Raw genomic sequence first — 23,954 nt, forward strand, 5'->3', positions numbered from 1 at the left:
GCTCCACATTTCTTATCAAACCCACGGAAATTGGCAAAGACTACAAATTAGGGCCTTCCCCCTCCTCCCTCCCCGCCCCCCTGGCCAGAGAACTGGTTGTAAAATACCTACCAGCACACTATTGGGTATGATTATGATATTGTGGTTATATTTTTTAAACTCTTTACCTTTTGGAGATGCATACTGAAATAAGCCAGATAAAATATAATATCTAGAATTTGTTTCAAATAATCCAGTTGAAGTGGGTATCATGATTGTTGTATCAGAGTGATGGGCACATGGGCTTCATTATACTACTACTCTCTCTACTTTTGTGTATGTTTTAAATTTTCCATAATAAAAAGTTAATAATTAAGGAATGTTACAATATAAATAAATAAGTTGCCTATACCCAGGAGACAGTCTGGTACCTGTCTGTCCCTCAAACTTTGATGCTAACATTGATAAAATATTATTCTCTAATTTTAGAGACCTTATTTGTAACTGGTTGACATAGATCATTGAGCTTAAATGTCTGTTTCTCATTAAATAAAATAAAGGAATCACTATGTGCAGTTTACCATACCTGTAAGTATAAAGGAATCCAACACAGCCTTCCCTAGGGCACTGAAAAGCTCTCTCTTCACAGTGGGGCAAAAATGCATTATTGGATTGCAATCCTGTTTGCAGAACCAGTTGTACAGATAGGGAAAAATGAATCAAGTTATTGCTCAGAGGACTACTTTGGGCTGTATGACAGCTGTGTGCCCTCTAGATTTATTTTCAGTCTAACTGATTTGAGTCATTTCTCAAGAAAGGAGTGCTGTCAAGTGAATTGTCTTCTCTGCTGATGAAGAGAGCCTTTCTAAACATTGCCTTGCTGGTAAAATTGATGTGTTTGGAATTGTTGGCCTATGAATTAAATTAGACCCAATCCAATGACTTAAAACACATAGCCTAGGTTGTGTACTGACTGCATCTCACAAAGAGTGCAGAAGCACAGTATTTTTTCTAGTATATATCTAGACATCAGATGGGTAATTTGTAGCATAAATTTGTAGCTTAGAATACATCTCTTTTTTTCTAAGTTTGAGGTCCTTTTAAATTTCATTCGTAATATACATCTGGAGAATGGTAGTAGTTTTCTTCGTGTCTTTGATTGTATAATAATTCCTACTTACCAAATGTAGTTGACCAGAAAAAAAATTTATGTAGAATAAGGAATACAAGTGGTCACGGTGATTAGCCCATCAGACAGAGTGGTGCGGAAATTATTAGGTTTATAAGGGGGACAAGGAAGGGCAATAAGAACCTTGAGGGGAAAGTAGTCTATAATATCTTATAATTTTAAGTTATGTGAGTTTCTAGGCTGTGTAAGAAATACAGGCTTAGACCATTCTCTAGGTTTAACCCCCCCCCCCCCCGACACACACACAAAATCAAAATGTCAAGCAATGAAAATAACAGATGTCAAACTCAGGTAACCTGGGGTCAGAATACCAAAAGGAAGTCTAGCTTGAAGCAGATGCTGAAAACAGGAATTGAGATTCGGAAACCAGAAGTCAGAGTAGGAGGGTTGAAGAATCATAACTCTTCATTATGAGACAGAACCACGCAGAGGAATCACCTGGAGAACCTGGGAGGTTTTGACACTTGGCTACAGTTTTCCCCATGTTCATTTCTGTGTACCAATAACCTGCAATGCCCTGCAGGATCCCACCATGATATAGGTCCTAAAAGAATTTCTTTGGAGTATGTAAATAGAAAGCATGGTTCAAGATGAAGTTGGGACATGGAGATTGAGTCATGATTGCTAAGGGAAAACACATGTCAAGTTCTTGAAGTACAGTAATCACAGGACTGTGATTTATTCACTCAGCAATTATTTATTGAGCTCCTACTATCTGAGTTAAAAGCTGGGGATACATCATTGAACCTTACAGATAAAAGGTCTGTGCTCTTAGAGCTTACTGCCTTGTGGGTAGACACAGAAAATAGACAAAATAATTATATAGTACATTAAACAGAGATAAATTACATAGAGAAGAACAAAACAGGAAGTATTCTTCAGAATTGGATTCCCCAAGGATACATTTCCCAGTTCTATCAAAGCTAGCAAAGGAAAGATTAATATTTATAAAAATACAAAACATACCACATCTGAAATTCCTTCCTGTTTCTGTTAACTCTGTTGATGAGCTAAATACATTCACTGTTTCTACAACCAACCAGTAGGTTTAAAGCACAAAATGAAGTTTAAGTAGCGTGGGAGAGCAGCTTTTTTACACTGAAGTACAATGAAAAATACGCCCTTACACATTTTGTTAGAGTTGGCCATTCATGATCAGGATGGTAGTGAGCACCTACAACAGGGAGGCTGGAAGTTATTTAAAATCTTCCCGTCCTGTTTACCTCCAGTTGGGCAGACAAGTAGAAGCCACACAAAGAGATGTGTATGTGTGTGTGTGTGTGTGTGTGTGTGTGTGTGTGTGTGTGTGTGTGTGTTTTATAACATATAGACATTATGTTTCAGTCAACTTGATTGCCTTCATAAAAAAATTAAATTGTCTCATCTTTAAATGGAAATATTCACAAAGGCAAGTATTAATGAACTCCTTTATGCAGGAGATGGACTCAGTCTACATTTACTTCTCTATTCCAAATTACCAAGTGCAAGCCTTTAAATCCAACAATGGCCAAGGTCAGCAGCAAAAACAAACAGTCTAACAAACACATATGTTCTCCTCTCCCCAGGGCTCCAGTTTATTTCCATCTGCCTACTAGACCTTACCACCTAAATGACCCACAGGTACTGCAAACTCAGTGTTTTAAAAACCACATTCATCAGCCTTCTCCACTGACCAGTTTTCACCATTGACCCTGTGGCCAAAACCAGGGTGGTCTCTTGTCCTTGAGTCTTGGCTTTCCTTAATATCTAGTCTGCCACCAGTCCTGATCAACACCTGAGTAACTCGAGAATCCATGCCCATAAACTATTTAGCAGAGTACCTGCTTGAAAGTACTAAAGAATGATTGGTACTTAAAAGTGCTTAAAATTATTTGCTTTTATCCCCCCCTTCTCCTCACACTTAGTCACATCTTAGTTCAAGCCTTCTTTCTTATTTTTATCCCTCGGACTATTGATCTGGTCTCTTAACCTATATCGTACATTCCCCCTTCTAATGAACCCTCCATGCTGCTACCAAAGCAGCAAATACTAAATTTCTAAATTTGAAATTTGACACTGACCAGATCATTTCACTTCCTTGTATAAAAACCTTTATGGATTCCATAGCATGGTACCCAAGTCTCTTTATGATCTGAACCTAAATGGCCTTTTTACCTCACCTTCTTCAACTTTTCCACAGGGTTCACTCCCAAGAGCAGTACTTGGTCAAAACTGAGCTACACCAAATCCCTAATAAAGGTATAAAACCTTAATTATGTTAGTAAATTATCCTTGATTCATAGTGAAAGAGCAAATTCACCAGATTGCTCATTGATCTTCCAGTGAATATTGGAATATTAACTCACACTTTATGATCAAGCCTTTCACCCAACTTTATTCCTCTTTCCTTTCCTCATCTCTCCCATCAGCCAATACTTGTCTGATTTTTTCTGTTACTGCTACTTAAATTCACTCCTGTCATTTTTCACTGACACTCCCCTGTTCAGGTCCTGACTACTCAGTTATTGAATTACTGCAGTAGGATCCTACCTGGTACCCTTGCCTCCATTCTGCCTCCCCTCCCTTCTCCTGCCCCAGTGTATCTCCCATGCCCCAGTAGGTTACTTTTCCTAAAACACTGCTTGCATTCTGTTTTAGAATCTATAATGGTTCTCTTTTGTGAGTCAAGTCAAGCCATACTCTTCATTCTGGAATCTTAAGTCCTAACTGTCCTTAGTGCCTCACTTATTTGTGAAGTCATCTCTGGCTATGAAGATTCCCTCCCCAGTGGGACCTGCTGCCTCATTGCTCTTCCCCACTCAAGACTCCCTGCTCTTGCCCTTCCCCAGCTGGAGGTCTTCTTCCTGATCTAGCTCCTGCATATCCCGAAAGGCTCAGATGCACGTCACCCGTGCTGCTTTCTCCATTCCCTGAACTATAATTGTTGGCCTTTTTGAGAGGCAGCTTCTGATGGTGAGAACAACATGGTATTTGGTGTCAGTTATGGGATCAAGCTCTTGTTCACCAGACATCTGATTTAGGCAGCTTATTTTTTTCTCTCTGAGCTGGTATCCTTATCGTAAAGTCAAGTGAGTGATTTAAATGACTTATGGGAAAAAATGCTCCATAAACTTTAAAGCATTATGCAGATGTATCTCATTGTTGTCTCAACTATACTGTTTAATCCTTGATTATATGTATTCCTGTTCCCTGTTCATTTTGTGTATGTTTCCCATCTCCCTAACTTTGAGTATTTTAAGGGTAGATATGGGGTGAAATGCAGAAGTAAAATGAATTCTCATTTAGTGACTGTCATTCCTTCTTGTCCTATTTAGCCCACACCACAGCAAATGTTCAACACATTCTCCCCTGTCAAGAGAATCCAGTAATTACAGCATAAAGTATCAGGCACTAGAGTGAAAGTACAGGGAGTGAGAGAGTAACCGGGAGAAAATGAGGTGACCAGAGAGAAGGAGACTGCCTAGGCAACTGGCCTGCCTCCATACTGACTTACTTTATGGGTTCATAGACGAACTCATTAGACTCTGAGGCAGTCTCTTCAGTCTATTTACACGATGGCAATAGAATTACCTCATCTTCTTAGGAGTAATACACTTCTTGCATAGAGTAGGCTCGCAAATGTTTATCGAATTCACTACCCACATGATTATGTATACTGTTATGCACACATGTTTATACAGGCACATATACATGCCAATGGATGTCACTACTTACATAGTTTTTTTTCCCTTTAAATTTCATTCTCGTGTGTAGCAGCAGTGTGTCTGCTTTGTCTGCAGAGTATCACTGATATTCGCATTTGCCTTGTGTTTGTGCAGTGTCTGACAGGGGGTACCTGATTACTTGCTGAAGTCATAAGTAGTTTAGGAACTACCTTATTTAGATTGCTAAGAAATACCCGTACAAACATTGCATTATTTCTTTCTTTTTTTTTTTTTTTTTGCATTATTTCTTATATTAAGCTTACTCAAATCCTGCTTAAGATCAAAAATAAGAATAAAAAATAATAGTGAGAATTCATTCTGTTTTTGCACAGGTATCTTCTAGCTGCCTCTTCCACAGGCAACCTTCTAGGAATGAGGGATATGGTGGTGGAGTGCAGGGATTTATGATTCTGATTCGAAGGAAAATATGAACTGTGACAAGTCTTGTTTGATGACACTATCCTTGAACAATAAGAATAATCGTTAGATATTTATAACTCTTGCTATGTCTGGGTCACTGAGTCTTCATACTCAGTTAAAAAACAAACTAATCCAACAGTAAAATATGGTTCCTGTTTTAAAGGAGTTTATAAATTTAGAGTAAAATACAGGGAATGACAGTAATCCCAGCAAAACAGTTAGGAGAAATGGGATTTGCTTGTTACCTTAGAAGCAAAAGGTACATTTCTCCAAAGTAAGTCATTAAAGACTGTGATTGTTTTGTTGCAGGGCTGACTTAGTAGCAGGAAAATGATAGCTTAACCCTGTTCTCGGTTCACCAGGTGGGCGGGTAAACCTAGCATTTCAGATGAGCCAGCCTGGCCACAGGAAAAGGCATTTGCATTGAGGGACATTGCCAGACAACAAAATGAAGACTTCTGCTTTTGCAATTTCTCTTATTACTGCTTTCATTAAATTGATGTTTCCAAAGGAATGAGTTTTTAAATGAAATCTTAATAGTGCTTCAGCTAATTCCAAATGTACTCTTTCATTTTACTCTGCTTTCACAATGTGATCATATTTGGTTTCACTTCCTGGTTTGTCCTCACAAGGCTGTTGCTGGGAAATATTTAAAGTATTTATGAGACATGAATATTGTTTTTTAATGGATGCATTTTGGTTTGATTTAGATTTAGTTCATGTAGTAATTTTTATAGAAATAAGATTTCTGTTGCCTAAATTGGTAAGTCAGTTGCTTAGGGGGAAAAAAAAAACGTTTTGCCACTGAATTTAATTAAGTTACCTTGTGTTGAAGCCTACAGAACTGTTTGATTAGGCACCAGCTGTGAATCAAGTGAAATGTAGGCCCATAATTAGAGTAATTGTAACTTGATTTTAAACAGAGGTTTGATTGCATGATGAGTGACATAATGCCTAATGATTTTTCCAAAAGAAAGGCCTAGTATACTCTTGGGCTAATGGCTTGCTCAGGGTGTATCTAACATGGCCACTAGTGTATCAGGCACCACTGTGTGTGTGTGTGTGTGTGTGTGTGTTTTAAATGACTGTTCTTATGTGTTATAACATTGCATGAAATATTTGGCTACTAATTCTAAAACTGATATTTTTATCCCAATGCATCTAATTTCCACCAAAGTATTCAAGTACCATCTAGTGTAGAAAACCTAATCAAATCCATTTCTCTTTTGAAAACATCAATTAAGACTTTTAGGAAAAGTCTGCTCCCTCAAAATCTAATTGTTTTGTCCAGTTGCATCATTTTACTGGCTAATCTGAAAGCGTAATTTTTTTAAGCATAACTACTTTTCTACTTGATATTTTAATTATGAAGTCCTTTATGTTTTATTTTACAAGGTGATCTGATATATACCCTAATACAGAATTAGGCTTCCTGCTCTCATTCTCAGATCCCTTCCAATGAATTCTTCCTGATGCTTTCAAATTAATTTCCCTAATATACACTAATATGTCCTTAAATGTATTTTTTTCCATCATTCCTCTGCTCAGATACCATCAGTGATTCCCTACTGCTTGTATGATCAAATCTAAATTCCTTTCTGCTCTCATAAAAATATATGACTATTAATTCTACAAGTGATATTTTTATCTGAAAACAATTATTTCTCAGGTGCCTGTTATATGCTAAGGGCTGAGCTGTGTCTTGAAAAATTCTTAGCCTGACATTCTAGACTTTATTTGACCCAAATCTACTTTCCACTCTTATCTCCATTATTACTGTCTCAAAACTTCCACTCAATCCACACATGTCTCTTCACTAACTCCTTAAATTCACCTTGGCTTCCTCCTATTTGTTCTTTTATTGTTTGTTTGTTCCTCATTCCTTCACATAAAATACTAATCCTCCCTTCTACCACTCATCCCTTCACCTCCCATTTATATAAATCCTATGCACTTTTCTTGGTCCAACTCATAACACCTGTGCAATGACTATTATTTCTTTGGCATATATTGCCTTAAAACATAACTGTGTAATCCATTTGTTTGACCTTTCTTGTATTCATGCTTTATTTACCAAAGCATAAGGTCTTTTTGAAGTTCATGTTTAAGTTTGACACCTTTCTGTCCCCTTCAGAATCTGGGAAGATGATGCTTTGTACCCAGCAGAAGCTAGGTCATGATTGCTGAGGACACTTAGTGGACGCAAGATGTGACAATCCTATACTCTCTTGGTACCCCATCTCTGGCCATGACACAAGTTGGTGGCACATAGGGCCCTCTTCATTTCTATCTCTGTTCAACTAACAGTGACTAAGTTGTTGCCTTCCTTCAGTGAATAAGACTTCCCACAATGGAAACACACGATGTTGTCAAATGTAAATAGAAAAATGTTATTTCTTGTGTATGGGTTAGGGGGAAAAAAATGGAGACAGGAAGAAAAGACACCATTAGCTTTCTTGCTGCAATCCTTCTACCTTCAAGTTTGTTGCTAAGAAATAACCGTAGATTCATTTGCTGTGCACAAAGGAGAAACCTAGGTCACTGACAGGAGATGAGGCGTGCTGTGCAGCTGGATTTGTCACTGAGCCGGACAACGCCCCACCCTCGTTTAGAAGTCTTGTGTTAAACTTCCAGACTGGGAATGTGGCTTTTTTTTCCTGGGAAGCCATCACAGTTCCAGAGAGAACATGGCTTCTCTTCTTTGCTCACACCAAGTGAAGCTGCAGAGTCCTCTGAATTCTAAAGCCCAGGGCCAACCCAATATGCAGAAACCCTACCACTCACCTTCTTTGGAATGTGGACAATCTACCTGATTCCTGTTAGTTCTTTGTGGGTTCTTTTAGAAGCCTGACCTTACTCTTATCACTTCAGTATCCCCAGAGCTGCCTCAAATTATTCTTAAGGCCATGGCTAAGCTAAATCTCTTTTCTCTTTTTGATAGGGCTGGAATAGAGACTTTATCTCCTAAAGGATTCAGGGACCTTTGCCTGTCATGTGGAATTAGGTGATTTGAAGATAAGATACTGTGGTGATTATAGGAAGTTGTTCTGGTCTTTGCTCCAAGCAAGGGGGGGAGGGGGTTCTAATTTTAATTCTTTTAATGTTCATTTAATATTTACTAGCAGCTTCTGCCTACTAAGCCCTGGGGATACAATGACAAGCATGAGACATGTAGACCAGACCTCCTAGAGCTTATACTTTAGTGGGAGAGAAGTAAACCTCAATTGAACAATTACACGAAGGTGTGTGCTAAGTGCTGTGAAAACAAGGAATAGAGAACTAAAAGAACACATTGTGAAGGGCCTGGTCAGAGAAGGGGTCCCTTAAGACATAACTTCTCTAAGTCATTAACTCAGGACGTCCGGTGGCTTAAATGACTGCCTGCTCTGTTTGGCCCTTGCAGGTGAGCTTGGCCTTCTAAGTGGACTGCTTGGCACTGTTTCAAATTGCAACTAGTTTGAATAAGAATTAGCCCTCCTGTAAGACTATTCTCATGCAGTGGGAGGCTATGAGTGGTATAATAAGAAATACATTTATATTTGGTCTTTGCCCTCAGCTTCTGGCACAGAGCTCCTAAAATCCTTGGAATTTCCTGACAGGAGCATCTTTTATTACTCATGGTGAGCCCCTTTCAGCCTTACCTGGCTTTATGCTAATGGGGTGACTCTGGGTGGGCCCCTAGGGAGCTTCAGGATGAGGGCTGGTTGCCAGAGGGACCAGCCAGGTGACTAGAGGGTTGGAACTTTCAGTCTACCCCCTGACCTCTGAGGACAGGGGAAGGACTAGAGATTTTCAGTCTCCAATGTCCGGTGATTTAATCAATGATGCCTATGTAATGAAACTTCCAGAAACACCCCTAAACGACAGAGTCTGGGAGCTTCCAGGTTAGTGAACATATCGAGGTTCTGGGAGAGTGGCGTACTCAGATGGCGCATGAGAGCTCCACACACACCACCAAATACCTTTCCCTATGCATCTCTTCCATTTGACTGTTGCAGAGTTGTATCCTTTACAATAAACCTGTAAACCTAAAGTGTTTTCCTGAGTTCTGTGAGTCGTTCTAGTGAATTGTCAACCTTGAGGAGGGGGTTGTGGGAGCCCCTGAATTTGTAATTAAGTTGGACAAAAGTGTGGATATCTGAGTACCTGGGACTTGAGACTGGCATCTAAAGTGGGGGCAGTCTTGTGGGACTGAGCACTTAGACCTGTGGAATCTTGCACTAACTTAAGTATCAGGATAGGATTGCATCGCAGGACACCCAGGTGGTGTCAGAGAAGGTAATGTCAGAAAAAGAGACAACTCACTATGTTTACCCTAAATGGAGACCAGACATTTTTCTGCTCCAGCAGAGGAGCAAATGAAAACCAATGTTTTTGACCATCAGCAGCCATTAACCAAGTTGCAAACATGAAGCACTGATTTAACACCAAGGTGAAAGTGGACTTTTTACCTGAAACATAGATGACATGAGAGCTGGTTTTTTCGAAACTGACCTATTTCTCTCTTAATGCTCTTGCTCAATCCTTTACTTCCACACCTTCTTCCAGCGAAAATAGGAGCTGGAAGAGGTAAGCAGTCTCGGCTGACTGTAATGTTTTGAAAGTCCTCTCTGGGTTGGGCAGACAGGTATGGCTGCAGTTCATTGGCACTGTGAGCCAGAGGTTGCAGGTGTTGTTTTTTTTCTTGCTTTTTTAAATCCCTAGTTGATAGTGTGAATGGTCCATTTTCAGTCCATTATTGCAAGGTGGATTTGGAGAAGAACTTTCTGCTCAAGTTATTGTCTTCTCACAGTGAAGAGACTACTGCCAGTTTTGTGTTTTGGTCACATATTGCTACCTGGACCCCTGTGCCTTTCTAAAAAATTCTTTTTGACTTTGTAGTAGGACTTAAGTGTGAGGGGGTGTCAGTGACCTTGTAACACTTGCCATTTTGTTTCCTTGGAACCAAGGTGGTGTCAATAAGGCTCACTTTATGGGTTGTTTTGTTTCAGTTTAGGATAATGCTCCAAGGTCAAAAGCATCCCCTTCTAAAATTACTTTACTGGCAAAAAAAAAAAAAAAAATGGTTTTCTCTAATGAGTTCCCCTTTACATTTATGTGCACCTTTAATGATTTCAGAATGCTTCCACAGTATTTCTTTTACCACTACTGTCAGCTCAGGGCCAGTATGATTGGCCACGTTTTGAAGCCAAGGACATGGCGGCCTGGACTGGGCGAGTGGTTTGCTTTAGCCCATGCAGATGGCGGTGGAGACAGGCCTGGAATCGTTCCAGGGCATGTTTTCCACACCGGGAGCAGAGAAAACCAGCCCCTACCTCTTACCCTCACTTGTGGGGGGAGTGGAGGGTTAGGGGAACAAAAGATATGAAGATGAATAAAAAGTGGGCAGTTTGCAGTTACCTAAAGCAGCTCCAGAACATTCACAGGGCAACATCGCAGCAGGAGGAGTAATCATCACTCTGTGCCTCCAGAATTGACTGCCCTACCGATGACTGCTGCTGACCAGGAAGTAGAATAAAACTTCTGTAAAAATGCCTGATATCTGGGAGCATAGACACCAGTAACATGTAGATAAAAACAGAGCCAGAGGCTTTAAAAATTCCTTCCCCTCACAGCGGTAGTCCAAACTGTATCAGAATCCATGACACGAGCAGCATGAGCTGAAGTTAAAGGCAGCCATATCCAACTTGTGAGGTTGTGTGCGTGCCCAGGGTGAGCCACGTGGCCATGTGATTCTCCCTACTCCAGCTGTCCTCAAGTGAGTGGTGATCACAGAATATGTCCAGTCTGCCCAGCCTTTTGCGGTCAGACACTAGCATTCCTGGGAAGGAAATAGCAAGAGCTAATAAAACCACAAGAGAAGCTGGATAGTACTCGTTTCCATCGTGTGCCAGTGCCAGCTGCTGCCCCCCACCACCTCCCTGAGACATTGTCCTTATAATAACAAATAACCAAATCAGGAGGTGATGTGTTTTAGAAAGAGCTCTCTGGCTGCAACATGGAAATGGGACTAAGGAAGGGAAGAGAGGAGAATATTTCAGCCGTCTTCCCCAAAGATGAGGCAGGCTCCACCCAAGGCAGTGGTAGCAGGGATGCAGAATAAGGGAGTAGTTTAAGAAAAGAACCAATTGATTTCAGAGAATAGAGGAAAAGAAGGTTTGGGGTTAGGTGCCTGAGCTCTTGATGTTGCTGTCAACCTTCAGCATCATTCAGCTATCAGTGTTAATGTTGCTTCCAATATTCAGGCACTCAGGAAGAGCAGATTTGGTGTGGGTGTGAGAAGAAATGGCAGGTTCAGTTTGGGACATGCTGAGTTTAAGTTTTCTACACATCTCAGTGTATAGCTGGGAAGATAGCGGGGAGATGATTCTGCAGTTTAGGACTAGGGAGCTGAGCTTGTCATATAATTTTGGGGGATCATCTACAGGGAGGTGGTGGATAATTCCTTTATCTTATTTTTTCTTTTTTTTAAAATTTATTTAATTTATTTGTTTTTGACTGCGTTGGGTCTTCATTGCCGCGCATGGGCTCACTCTAGTTGCAGGGAGCGGGGCCTGCTCTTCGTTGGGGTGCACAGGCTTCTCATTGCAGTGCTTCTCTTGTTGCAGAGCACGGGCTCTAGGTGTGAGGGCTTCAGTAGTTGTGGCTTGCGAGCTCTAGAGCTCAGGCCCAGTAGTTGTGGCGCACGGACTTAGTTGCTCCGCGGCATGTGGGATCTTCCTGGACCAGGGCTCGAACCCATGTCCCCTGCTTTGCCAGGCAGATTCTTAACCACTGCGCCACCAGGGAAGCCCTGGATAATTCTTAAGAATAGAGGATGTCATCCCAGGAGAGCATGTGCATGAGCAGAGAAGCTACTGGTCAGTGACTGAATCCTGGCGAACCCCGCTGCCTGAGAGATGGTAGTATTAGGACCCTTCCAAGGTTCCCTCTTACCTTTTTCCCTTCAATTAAAATCAATGCTTTCCTCATATGCTTGACCTGATGACCTTCTTTTCTTGCTATGACCCACTTTTTCTCTCTTTTTGGCCAGCCCAATTTATTAGTTTCCAATTGCAGATCATTCAGTGTGCTCTCTTTCTAAGGAAACATGCAGCAGCCATCTTCGAGTTAATGCTTTTCCTGGTGCTGTCACCTTCTTCTTTCAAAGCCCTTCTTGATTCTCACCACTCCATAGGAGTCTCTTCAGATTAGGTCTCCCTTAGCTCCAGCGGCAATTAATCAACTCGCAGGATAGTGGAATGCAGGAAGTGGAGGGTCCAGCTATCATTTGTCTCTCTCTCGAACATGACGAGTGAGGGGGAAGTCAGGTCAGATGATGTGAGATGACTTGCCCAACACGATACTGTCAGTTAAATGTAAAGTAGAGAGTAGAAATTGGGTCTCCTGACACCTAGTCAGGGGTTCTTTCTGTTAGGGTGTGATGCCTCATAGTCTTCTTCTGTGTGCCATGGTGATGGTTACTTTCCTTCATTTAAACATCCCGTTTCATTACTACAGTCCCCTCATCCTTCTTCAGTATAGCCCTATAGAGAGGCAGAGCAGCTATTGCTCTTATTAAATTGGCTCTCATTTGATATGGATCACTACCTTTATTCACTCGTGCCTTGAATGGACATTTCTACCACACATAATCCAGAGACCAAGGAAGTAACAAGGCAGTCCTACAAAAATACGCGTTATTATGAAAGCCTCAGGGATTGATTGATTGACTAGTGTAAATGCCTGATAAGTATGTCTGCTATCACTAAGGTAAAGGATTATGATGGCTCTTCTCTAACCACTTACACACACACACACACACACAATCTCTCTGCCTTACCACCAACCTCTCCCTAACCCCGACTCGCACCCTATAAGGCTGTCCTAGATGCTTTCTGCTGAACTGACCTCTAAATAAAAGAAGATTAACAAGAGGATCAAATACTTTGCAAATTCATCTCAAGTTATTAATGATTGTTGTAAACATGTGGGTGCTTCAGTGGTTATTTTAGGAGAAAAAAAAGATCTCATGTGTGTGTTTACCTAGCTAGTCACTAGAAGATATTTGAATGTGTTAGCTTCATATATGGCTGTTTATCTAGTATAAAAGAGACCCACACCTTTTCTAGGCAAATTAGTGAGATCATATCTCCCCCACCCAAATCCTTCCAATTAAAGGTAACAAAAAATTGATAATGAAATATTTAGTATTTATTATAATAACCTATGAATTATGGACAAAGCAAATTTGACACAGTAAAATAATATTTTTATGTGTTGGTATGTTTTCTAGTACATGGGGGCCCGCTGTATATTTATTTTGTGTAATCCATTTGTGTTCGTTTTAAAGCAGTCAGAACAGTCTTCCTGTTTTACATGATAGATTTTTTTTTTTGTGGTAAAATATATGTAATATAAAATTAACGATTTTAACCATTTTAAAGTGTACAGTTCTGTGGCATGAAGCACATTCACATTGTTGTGCATCTGTGATTATAGATTTTAAAACATGGCCTTGGGTGATTCTGGCTATATCTGACTTGTCTGAAGCATGAATCTTGATTGGGAAGGCAGGCATTGCATCAAAAAGTAGAGGGTACTTGCACAGGTTAACTTTTTACAAATGTTGCATCACCTTGTATTGTTTTGGCTTCACGATACTTGGTCTTCCCTATGTGTCATATATTAAATAATAGAGGTAAATTACATTTATATTTATATTGCACAACACTTTCTAGTAACTGGAGTCATGTGACACATTGCAAAACGTGGCATGGAAATCTCTAGCTTGGGTGGAAAACCAAACCCCCTAATATCCAGTCTGGTTTCTCTTTACAGGGTAATTTAAAGCCAACCTTTAAAGAATTCACCTTAAATAAACCTACTACTCAGTTAATAAATTATCATTTTTGAGCATTTACTTTGTACCTCCTGCTATGCTAAACATTAGATTTATAGCTATCTCATTTAATTCTTACAACAACTCCATTATTATCTCTATTTTACAGATGAGAAAATTGATACTTAGCTTATCTAAGATCAAGCAGGTGGTAAATGACACAGTCAGAACTTGATCTTAACCATTCTGCTATACTCTCTTCCTCCTAAGAGTGTCAGGTAAGAACTAAGCCTAACAAAGTAACTAACAGATTGAAGACATGCGATACTTCTTTATTAAGTCATTCAGAAAGAAGGTCGTATTTAGGTGATATGGCATAAATTTAGTTTAACCACATTTTAATAGGAAGGCCAGGAAGAAAACCCATGTAAAAGATCATTTAAATACAGATTAAACTTGGGTTATTCCTCTTGTCGTTACAGGGGTGGGTGAATGTTTCTCCGTAAGAGGTTGTGCCAGTAGGATGCACTCCTGTTCATGTTGATCTTAATTACTTAATAGAGGCAAGCAGGATGGAGGGAGCAGTTGTTGATTCTGTTTCACTAGATGCAATACTGAGTAATGAACAGGAAGACTATATAGATCTGATTTTTAGATTGTCTTTCAGTTTCTCTAAAAGATAGATTGTCGGTGTTTTTTTAAACGATGTCACATTCTATGTAAAACTCCTTTTAACATAGCTTATTGGAGGGGTGGTGTAGCAGATGGCTCTTAGTCAGAGCTGGTGTGAATTCTTCTCCTTTGTGAGCTTGAGCCTGAGCAAGCTTCTCAGTTCCTCCCATCTTCACCTTTCCCACCATTAGAGTTGAGGTCATAATACGTACCTCACTAAGTGCCCAGTAAATGGTAGCTTTCCTCTTTCCACCTCCCACCACCTTTCTCCATTCAACAGACAATTACTGAGAATCTCTTGTGTGTTAGCTCCTGTCTTGCACACTGAACTCTTCTAAGAGCTCATAGTGAGAGGCAGGGAGGCATCTGACCAGCTATTTGTGATGCAGTTTAATAGAAACGGTAGAACACTCACCATTCGCTCTCTGCCAAAGAAGCACCAGGTATGGAACAAGTACTTGTTGGGGGGTGGGGGGGAGGGGGTTGAGTGAGTAGCAGTGTTTATTTTAAACATCTTTTGTGTTTAACGGTCATTCAGTACTTGGTGAACATTAAACTTTTGTGTTTTGTGGTTAGAAGTTAGCTTGACGTAAACACTAGTCTGATTTGCAATGCATGGCAATTTGATTTTTGTTGTTGAGTTAACAATATGGTCGAGCAGATACAGCATTCCTTATAGTGATCCCTATCAGAAGTTACTGCTTTTATGAGACTGAAACCACCCCTGTACCTGAAATATTGTTAGCTTGTTAATAGCACACAGGGTTGTGGAACTATGATACTTAGGGAGCATCTAATATGTGGCAGGCCCTGGGTGACAAGGGAAGTCCTCACCTTCCCAGAGCCTGTGGTGTTGGGGGAAGGTAGACTGGACAAGAAATGGGCACAGAACAGCATGGCACACGGTATCCTTGTTGGGTGGTATCTTGACGCTTCCGCTGGTCCCAGCATTATTCCTGTTGCATTATACTGTTAATTTGTACAAAAGAAGAATTTTGAAATCATAATTTGATGTGATATTAAGGTCATTTAAGACTGCTGTGGCATTTATCCATTGATCCATCACTGATTCAAATTGACTCACTGTCATTATAATGTAGCCAGTCAGGCTGAATTTGACAGCACTTCTGCATTCACATTTGTCAGATGTCATGTTTGGTGAGTAAGCTGGCAAATATGAAATTTTCTCCTTTCTTTCTGAAGGGTGAAGGCTTAGCTTCTGCCTCTGAATCTCTGTACCTGTCAGGAGCAGATGGAAATGCCTGAGGCTCTGTCCCCACTGCTTTGCTTATCACCCTTCCAGGCCCACCGTGTCTGTACCCCAGATGTGTGCACAGATCTTTCAGAGAGCCAGGCCTGCTCCTCCATACCCTTGGTTCCTAACTGGGTGGGGAAACCTGATCTGGTATTATTGGTTCACTCAATAATTGCTTACTCAATACTCATGATGAGCGCAGGGGCAGAACTGGGACATGGGAGCACCCTGGGTGGGCTATTAACTTGTTACTCTGGGCAGGCTAATGATTTGATGTCACTTCAGACTGCTATTCGTTAAATATTTGTTCACATTTTTAAGAGAAGCCAGGAGCTGTATGAGAGAGAAGAGGGTAGCCAAAGAGCCCCTCTAGTTCCCACTTCTGCCAGTTGCCAGGATCTCAACTGACCAGAAGTAGCAGACTCTTTGTCTTTCCTTCCAACCGCATTCTGAACAATCCCTGAGAAAAGTCTGGTAGATACTATTTTAGTTTAATTTAGCTAACTTTCCAAAGATGTTTCAACACCCCATTGATGAATTGGTACAGGGAAGCTGCCGTAATATCGAGGCGCTTAACCTAGCCTCGGAAAGAGATGCTGGGATAGATCCTGAGAATATAGGTAAATGAGATTCTGCCCCAGTCCTCAAGGAACTTGAGGCAGTAGCTTATTACATGTCATGAAACAGTGTGAGAGAACTATTGATAAAGTATTCCAGGAAAGCAGAGGGAAGGAGCAGTGAACGCAGCCTGTGGAGGTCAGTGTGGCTCATGGTGGTGATTCATGGAGTGATCCTAGGGTGGGACCGATGGTGAAGTGAAATGTCCCTCTCTTCAGTAAATCTGGTATTCAGAGTCTGAACCTTTCAAATTGATGAAAATAGGATACTTTAATTTTACGCAACCTAAAGCCTTAATCTTATGGAATTGCACAAGGCAGGTTGAATAAGTGTGACATTGCAGGGATTCTTGCCATATTGACCTGCAAAGATTCTTGACTTCTTGCTAAATCTTAAAAGGAATCTATCACTGAAAGACAAATTCTCCCAAATGGAAAGCCTTTCTCAGATTCTAAGATTTTATAGTAGGCCTTTGCTTTTACTACAAAGGAGTTTGTTTTGTCAATCTCCGCTGTCTCCGCTGACCAGAAGGAAATAAGAGCACCCAGACTTCTCAGTTTTCAAAGTAAAAGCCTTGGGGCGTTTTGTTTTTCTATCAGAAAGCTGATTACCCCCTATTGTTCCTTAATCCACAGTCACTTGGGAGCGTTCCCTTCTGTGTCCCTCACTGGGAACCTTCTGAAAGGAGCTCTTATTTGAGAAAGGGAGCTCTCAGTGTTAGGCTTGTCATCTCCAAATCTTCCAGGATACATTTTTTTTAGGTTATCTTGGAATTGATTTTTTCAGTGAAAATACACAGCTTGTGTCTTGCCTCTGGGGAGAGTAAATGTTTTTCAGAGGGTAGGTAAAGCCGGTTTTATAGCCCCCATCCAGCATAGCTAGCTGGGGAGCCCACTGATGCTTCCTCGGCAGCTGGGTCTGTCACAATTACTGTGACAGTCCAAGTCCTGTTTTGATCTTGCCTAATATGGACTGTTTATTTCTATTCTTAGAAGCGTCGCCATTTAGTACTTTCACATTTCATTCTTGCAACTTATACTTTGGTTCGCTGCTGGGGAGGAAGAAAGGTGATAATGTTTGCTGTTGTTTCTAAAATTAGTTTGAGTGATTTGATTTTAGGCTGGATAAAGAAACTGAGCTACATTTTGTTTTTTTACTTGACAGCAATGGCTGCACTCTGAGATTAACAAGTTGTCATTGTGAGAGAGCTTTCATTAAGTTCTGCATTTATATCTTCTCCGCAAAATATTACTCTGGTTTAGGTAAATGTGAAACAGAAAAGAGGAATGAAACTCATCGTTAAAACATGTTGGGAAGCATTCAACCCAATTCAAAGTAATGCACAATAAAGCAACAAGATCCTTTTCATGTGTGGAATTAGCGAAGACTTTTCTTTTTAATGATGATTCCCGCATCTGGTGAGGGTACTACTCATATTGTTTACAGGAAAGAAAATTAGTATAATCTTCTTGGGAAGTAATTGGATGTTATATATCAGAAGCCTTAAAATGTTCATGCTCTTTGATCTATTACTCTTACTTTTGGAGGTCTATGCAAAGGAAATCATATGAACAGAGTTAGAGATGTTTACAGCATTATTAGTAATAAAAAGGGAAAACAAGATTCAGTAGGGAAATGATTTTGTAACCTATGACATAGCCATGTATGAACTATTATGCTTCAAAAATGATGTTTCGAGAAACTACAACAACATCGAGAAAGCCTCTGAGAAATGATGAGGCAAAAAGAGATCTCAATATCATAACACTGAATTTTATAATGGCATAGTTGTGTAAAACTAGCAGGCCAGCAAAAACAAAAACAAAACTGGAAGGGGAAAACAATCCTAAACATTAAGTTGTTTTTCCCCATGTTTTCCTATTTTCTGTAAGAAGCATAGATATTTTCAATGAGTTTTTCTATCTTTTATTTATAAAATGAGTGGTGCCTCATAATGCTTACCTCATTCTTCATTAAAAATTTAAAGTTCATATTTTATGCCTTGTAAATTGCCATGCTGATGGGATTAAATGTGTAGCTTGTGACAGTGATTTTGTTTCTCTCCCTGGGTTTTATTTGACACCTTTTGTAAGAGGTCAGAAAGTGATCTCTTTAACAGCAGTGGCTTTTTAAAAAAGTTATCTTTTATATGTTTCATAAAGTTATTATAGCTGTTTGAAACTTTAGAACCACGTAAGTGGATATATTGTCTCTTTAAAGTGGATAAAATTGTCTTTAAAGTGGATAAAAAGTCCTATGATGCATAAAATATAACAATATGTTTATGATTTCTCTTTAGGAATTTTTCAAATAGAAACTAATTGCAGAGTTTCCGGTTGACCAGGCATTCATAGGGTAAGATTAATATTCTGAATTGTGAACACATGGTAAAGATAATTACTATTACACTGGTAGCTTGGGGCAAATAAGTACTGAATACTTAGTGTGTAAAAAGAGATTACTATTCTTACAGATGTTTTGAGTAAAGTCCTTTTGATGTTTTTAAACCAATTAAACAGAAAATTAAATCTGTATACATTTTGGTAAAATGTCATCTTCCTATCCTTTGTTGGTTTTGTAGTAGGAAAGGATATGTGTATGTGTTTGATATTTGTCATTTTTTTAACATTAAAGATCTAAGGAATATAATAAATGTCTATGAGAGACTTAGATTCCATGACTCCATGTCTATATTTTTCTGATTTTTGTTTAAGGTAGCATTTTTAAAAATTAATTAATTAATTTGGCTGCATTGGGTCTTCGTTGCTGCGCATGGGCTTTCTCTAGTTGCGGCGGGCTGGGGCTACTCTTCGTTGCGGTGCGCGCTTCTCATTGCAGTGGTGTCCCTTGTTGCGGAGCATGGGCTCTAGGCTCGTGGGCTTCAGTAGTTGTGGCATGCAGGCTCAGTAGTTGTGATGCACGGGCTTAGTTGCTCCGTGGCATGTGGGATCTTCCCAGACCAGGGCTCGAACCCGTGTCCCCTGCATTGGCAGGCAGATTCTTAACCACTGCGCCACCAGGGAAGTCCCTAGGGTAGCATTTTTAATGTGTAGAATTGGTTTGCCATGTTTCCGTAATGAAAACATGGCCATGCTTTTCTAGAGTAGGTAAGTCAGAAATAAACAAGTTCTATATCCTGTTGCTTCCTGCAAACATCATTCATCTTTTACAGTTGTGGAAGTTTAATCTTAAATTAGCTCTGTGGCAGAGCTTTTGACTTTGACATGATGAATGATTAATTTGTACACTGTATTAAATTGCATGGCTCTCCAGTGTTGTGAATATGACATATGTCTTAAAGCTGTGTCACTCAGCTCTGAACATAGAGTCCAGGTAAAGCAGTGGTGGGGACAGTGGATCTATCCCCTGCTGTATTCTGAACACCTTTCTTTTTACAGATGAAGGTAGATACTTGGACTTCTCGAGTATATCCGCATTTCCCTGCTGATTCATTGAGTTGACTGCGAATTCTTAAAAGCTAGTAATAGATCAGCTACTTCTCTCCTTATGACTCTTCAGTGGCTTTTCCACCACTCCTATACTACTTATAGTTATCCTAACTCTTTATCTTGACTGCAGGCCCTCTGTTACTCTACTTTCCCCAGGCTTCTGACATTCCAGCCAGGTGTCCTCCTTTCTGATCTGCACACATCCTAAGCTTCTTGCTCCTTCTCCCTGGAATGATCTTCCCCAGTATCATCATCTGGTAGGCTCCATTTAGACCCCTGTTCTAATGGTAGTCCTTCTAAAGAGGCCTTTCCTCACTCCCCAGTCTAAAGTAGCTATGTATTCTTCATAACATTTCTGATTTTATCATGTGTGTGTATTTGGTTTTCTCTCTTTCCTTACTGCACAGTAAGGTCCCTGAGAGCAGGGATCTTGTCTGTCTTGCACATCTATATTTCCCTAACACTTAGAACTCTGCCTGGCACATAGTAGACATTCTAAATATTTGTTGCATGAACAGACTAAATCCTGACCTTTGTTTGACAAGTACTGCTTTACCATTCTCAGTAACGTTTCACCCATTCTCTTTGGATATTTTGTTTGTGTAGAACCGAATGCAGTGCTTACTTTTGGCCATCATCCCACTCATTTTGGCACTGAAATGACAGTATAAGATGGTGCTGCTAACTCTCAACTATGCATGTCTTCTCTCCACAATAGGATTGTAAATCCCATGAAAGCAGAAACAAGGCCTCATATTTCCTTGGTATGCCTTTGTAGTCCTAACCTCCATAATTGAATGTATATAAATGTTAACTTTAGAGAAAGGGTTAAGACTAGTGGCTTAATCATATGTTTAAGTATTTCTAGAATACACTGGTTTGTGTGTCCCAGAGCTAAAAAAAAAGAAAAATCTCATTTTGATTTATAGTTTTAAAAAATTATAACACAGAAATGTTCTGGACTATTTTTGCAACTTCATGTTCCAAACCCCTGTTTTATTTTATTAATAAGCCCTATTATTACTTAGGCTAGGTGACCAGAAGCAATGCTCTCAACCTCCCAGTTCTTTTCAAATTAGGCAAGGTGGCCTTAAGCCCATGTTCTACTACCCTGTGACCCTAGAGAAGCTGCTTGAACATCTTTGAAATTTAGTTTCCTTATGTGTGAAGAGTTAGACTCTGATCTCTGTGGTTTCTTCTTGGGTTAAACAGTCCATATGATTCTGCTGCTGTGAAAGGTAGGTCACCTATGGAAGAATTACTGTAGAAGCAAATGGACTGATGATCACTGCTATCGGCCAGTCATTTGAAAGGAGAGCGTGTGTGGTTCCCCAGGGACTGCACAGGGACTGGGTTTGGCTCGACTTTATGGCTTGCTGACTCTGGGGTGATGGGAGGGGGTCAGGAGAACAGTTTTATAAACAATGAAGATGGCGGAGAAGGGTTTGAAGTTGCTGTCTGTTTACAGATTCTCGGAATTATGTAGCCACTGGTGGCTTATGCTCTAGTGTTAACATTACAGTAATAGGACTGCAGCTTCTCTTCATTTTAAATGTAGTCTAGATAATCTGGTAGCTTACTTAAAGCATCAAAGAATTGAGAGGTCTTTTTCTAAAAACACAATTACCATCTAAATTAAATGCACGATGTATTTCATAACCATCAGAAACAAGGAATAGTGAAACAATGTTCCTTAAAGTTCAACAACTCCAATTTAATTAGGATTTCTAGAGTTGTTCACGTGCTCTTAGTTGTCGTATTCAGTAACTTTCTCCTGGGACTTTAGATGATACGGGTAATTTTTCTAATATTTAGCATATTATCTGATTGTTTCACAGATCCATTTCCACTCTACAGCTTTGTGTAAGAAGCTGCAGAATGATAGTTACACATCACTATTCTCCTTTGGTTTCTCTGTTTTGACTATGATGTCAGACCCTTTGATTTCTGTGCTCCAGAAACACTGTGCTGCTTTTTTACCTCACTGACCCTGCTATTCTATCCCCCTTTACTCTTCCTTGTCTGATAGTCCTTCCTCATCTGATATGTTATAAAGGGGAGAGAGATTCTATTCTTCACTCACTAAATTCTTTCAAAGAATTAATTCATTTCTGTGGCACTATCTACTACTTAAATGCTCTTGACTTCCTATAGTGGATTAAAGATGGCTGCAAATACTTTGTGATTTTCCCCATCAAGAGATGGAGTCTATTTCCCTTCCTTTTGAATCTGGGCTGGATCTGTTTCCTTTTTGCCCCATCAAAAGGAAGAAATGGTGTGGAGTAATTTCTAAGGCTAGACCTTAAGGAGATTTGTAGCTTCTGCTTTTGTGTGCTTGTAATGTTCCTACTTAGAACTTAGCCACCTTGCTCTGAGGCAGCCTAAACAGCCATGTGTGGAGGAGTGACAAAGCCCCTGGTCATTAGCTGAAGCTGAGCTCCAGGCCAGCAGCCAGCCAAAATGCCAGCCCTGTGACTGAGGCATTTTGGACCTTCAGCCAACACCACATGAAACAGAACTGCCTCATCATCCCACAGATTCATCAGAAATGATGAATGGTTATTTCAGCTGCTACGTTTCGGGATGGCTTGTTACATAGCAATAAAGAACCAAAACAAAAATTGGTGCCTAGAAGTGAGGTGTTGCCACAAGAAAACATCTGGCATTGGCTTTGAGACCAGGTAGCAGTGAACCTGAAGGGGAAGTAAGAAGATTATTGGACTTCCCTGGTGACGCAATGGTTAAGAATCCACCTGCCAATGCAGGGAACACGGGTTCGAGCCCTGGTCCGGGAAGATCCCACATGCCGTGGAGCAACTAAGCCCATGCACCACAACTACTGAGCCTGCGCTCTAGAGCCCGCGAGCCACAACTACTGAGCCCGCGTGCCACAACTACTGAAGCCCGCGTGCCTAGAGCCTGTGCTCCAAAACAAGAGAAGCCACCGCAAAGAGAAGCCTGTGCACTGCAACGAAGAGTAGGCCCCGCTCACCGCAACTAGAGAAAGCCCGCACGCAGCAATGAAGACCCAACACAGCCATAAATAAATAAATAAATAAAAGTTTTTTAAAAAGAAGATTCTTTTTTTAAAAAATTTATTTATTTATTTATTTATTTTTGGCTGCATTGGGTCTTCGTTGCTGTGCGCGGGCTTTCTCTAGTTGCATTGCTGTGTGTGGGCTTCTCATTGCAGTGGCTTCTCCTGTTGTGGAGCACCGGCTCTAGGCATGCGGGCTCAGTACTTGTGGCTCACAGGCTTAGTTGCTCCATGGCATGTGAGATCTTCCCGGACCAGGGCTCAAACCTGTGTCCCCTGCATTGGCATGCAGATTCTTGACCACTGCGCCACCAGGGAAGTCCCAGAAGATTCTTAATGGTGGCTCGAAGAGCAGTGAGGAAATTGCTATTGGAGGATATAAAATGGTACCCTTGTTATGTATTGACAAAAAAATTAAGATTGACACTTACAGTAACATGGAAGATAGAAAATGAACCTAACCGATTTGTGGATCTAGCTTAGATTTCCCAGCAGAAGTTTGGAAGTACCAATTGACTTTTTAAAACCACTTATGACCAAAGTATTGTAAGAGAGAGATTAATTATAGAAGAAACGGTTCAGATTTTAAGTAGACTTTAGAGGACATATTTCCAATCCAGAATTTTCTGGGGTCGTGAATAAAACTGTTTCTTTCAAAGTAAGAAACGGCCTCAGGTTGAAAGATCAGATCCAGAGCAGCACTAGTGCAGTAAAACTTGGTCTTAAGGTACAAATAAAAGCCAGGCAACAGGTATAGGACCCTGTATTGAGACTTCAAAAAGATTTAAGGCAGTGCCTCTTCTCAGCTAG

At 40.3% G+C, this 23,954-nt stretch overlaps 1 protein-coding gene across 2 annotated transcripts in view; it reads left to right on the top strand.

The window, feature by feature from the left end:
- Positions 1–23,954, top strand: part of LRRC8B (leucine rich repeat containing 8 VRAC subunit B) — a 73,286-nt gene that overhangs the window by 19,541 nt on the left and 29,791 nt on the right. For both annotated transcript variants that reach the window (XM_059925939.1, XM_059925948.1), the window contains exon 2: positions 18,958–19,013. The gene's annotated coding sequence lies outside the window, so the exon portion shown is untranslated. The remainder of the gene's footprint in view (positions 1–18,957; positions 19,014–23,954) is intronic.

Source organism: Balaenoptera ricei, chromosome 1 (assembly GCF_028023285.1).
Source record: "Balaenoptera ricei isolate mBalRic1 chromosome 1, mBalRic1.hap2, whole genome shotgun sequence".
Taxonomy (NCBI): Eukaryota; Metazoa; Chordata; class Mammalia; order Artiodactyla; family Balaenopteridae; genus Balaenoptera; species Balaenoptera ricei.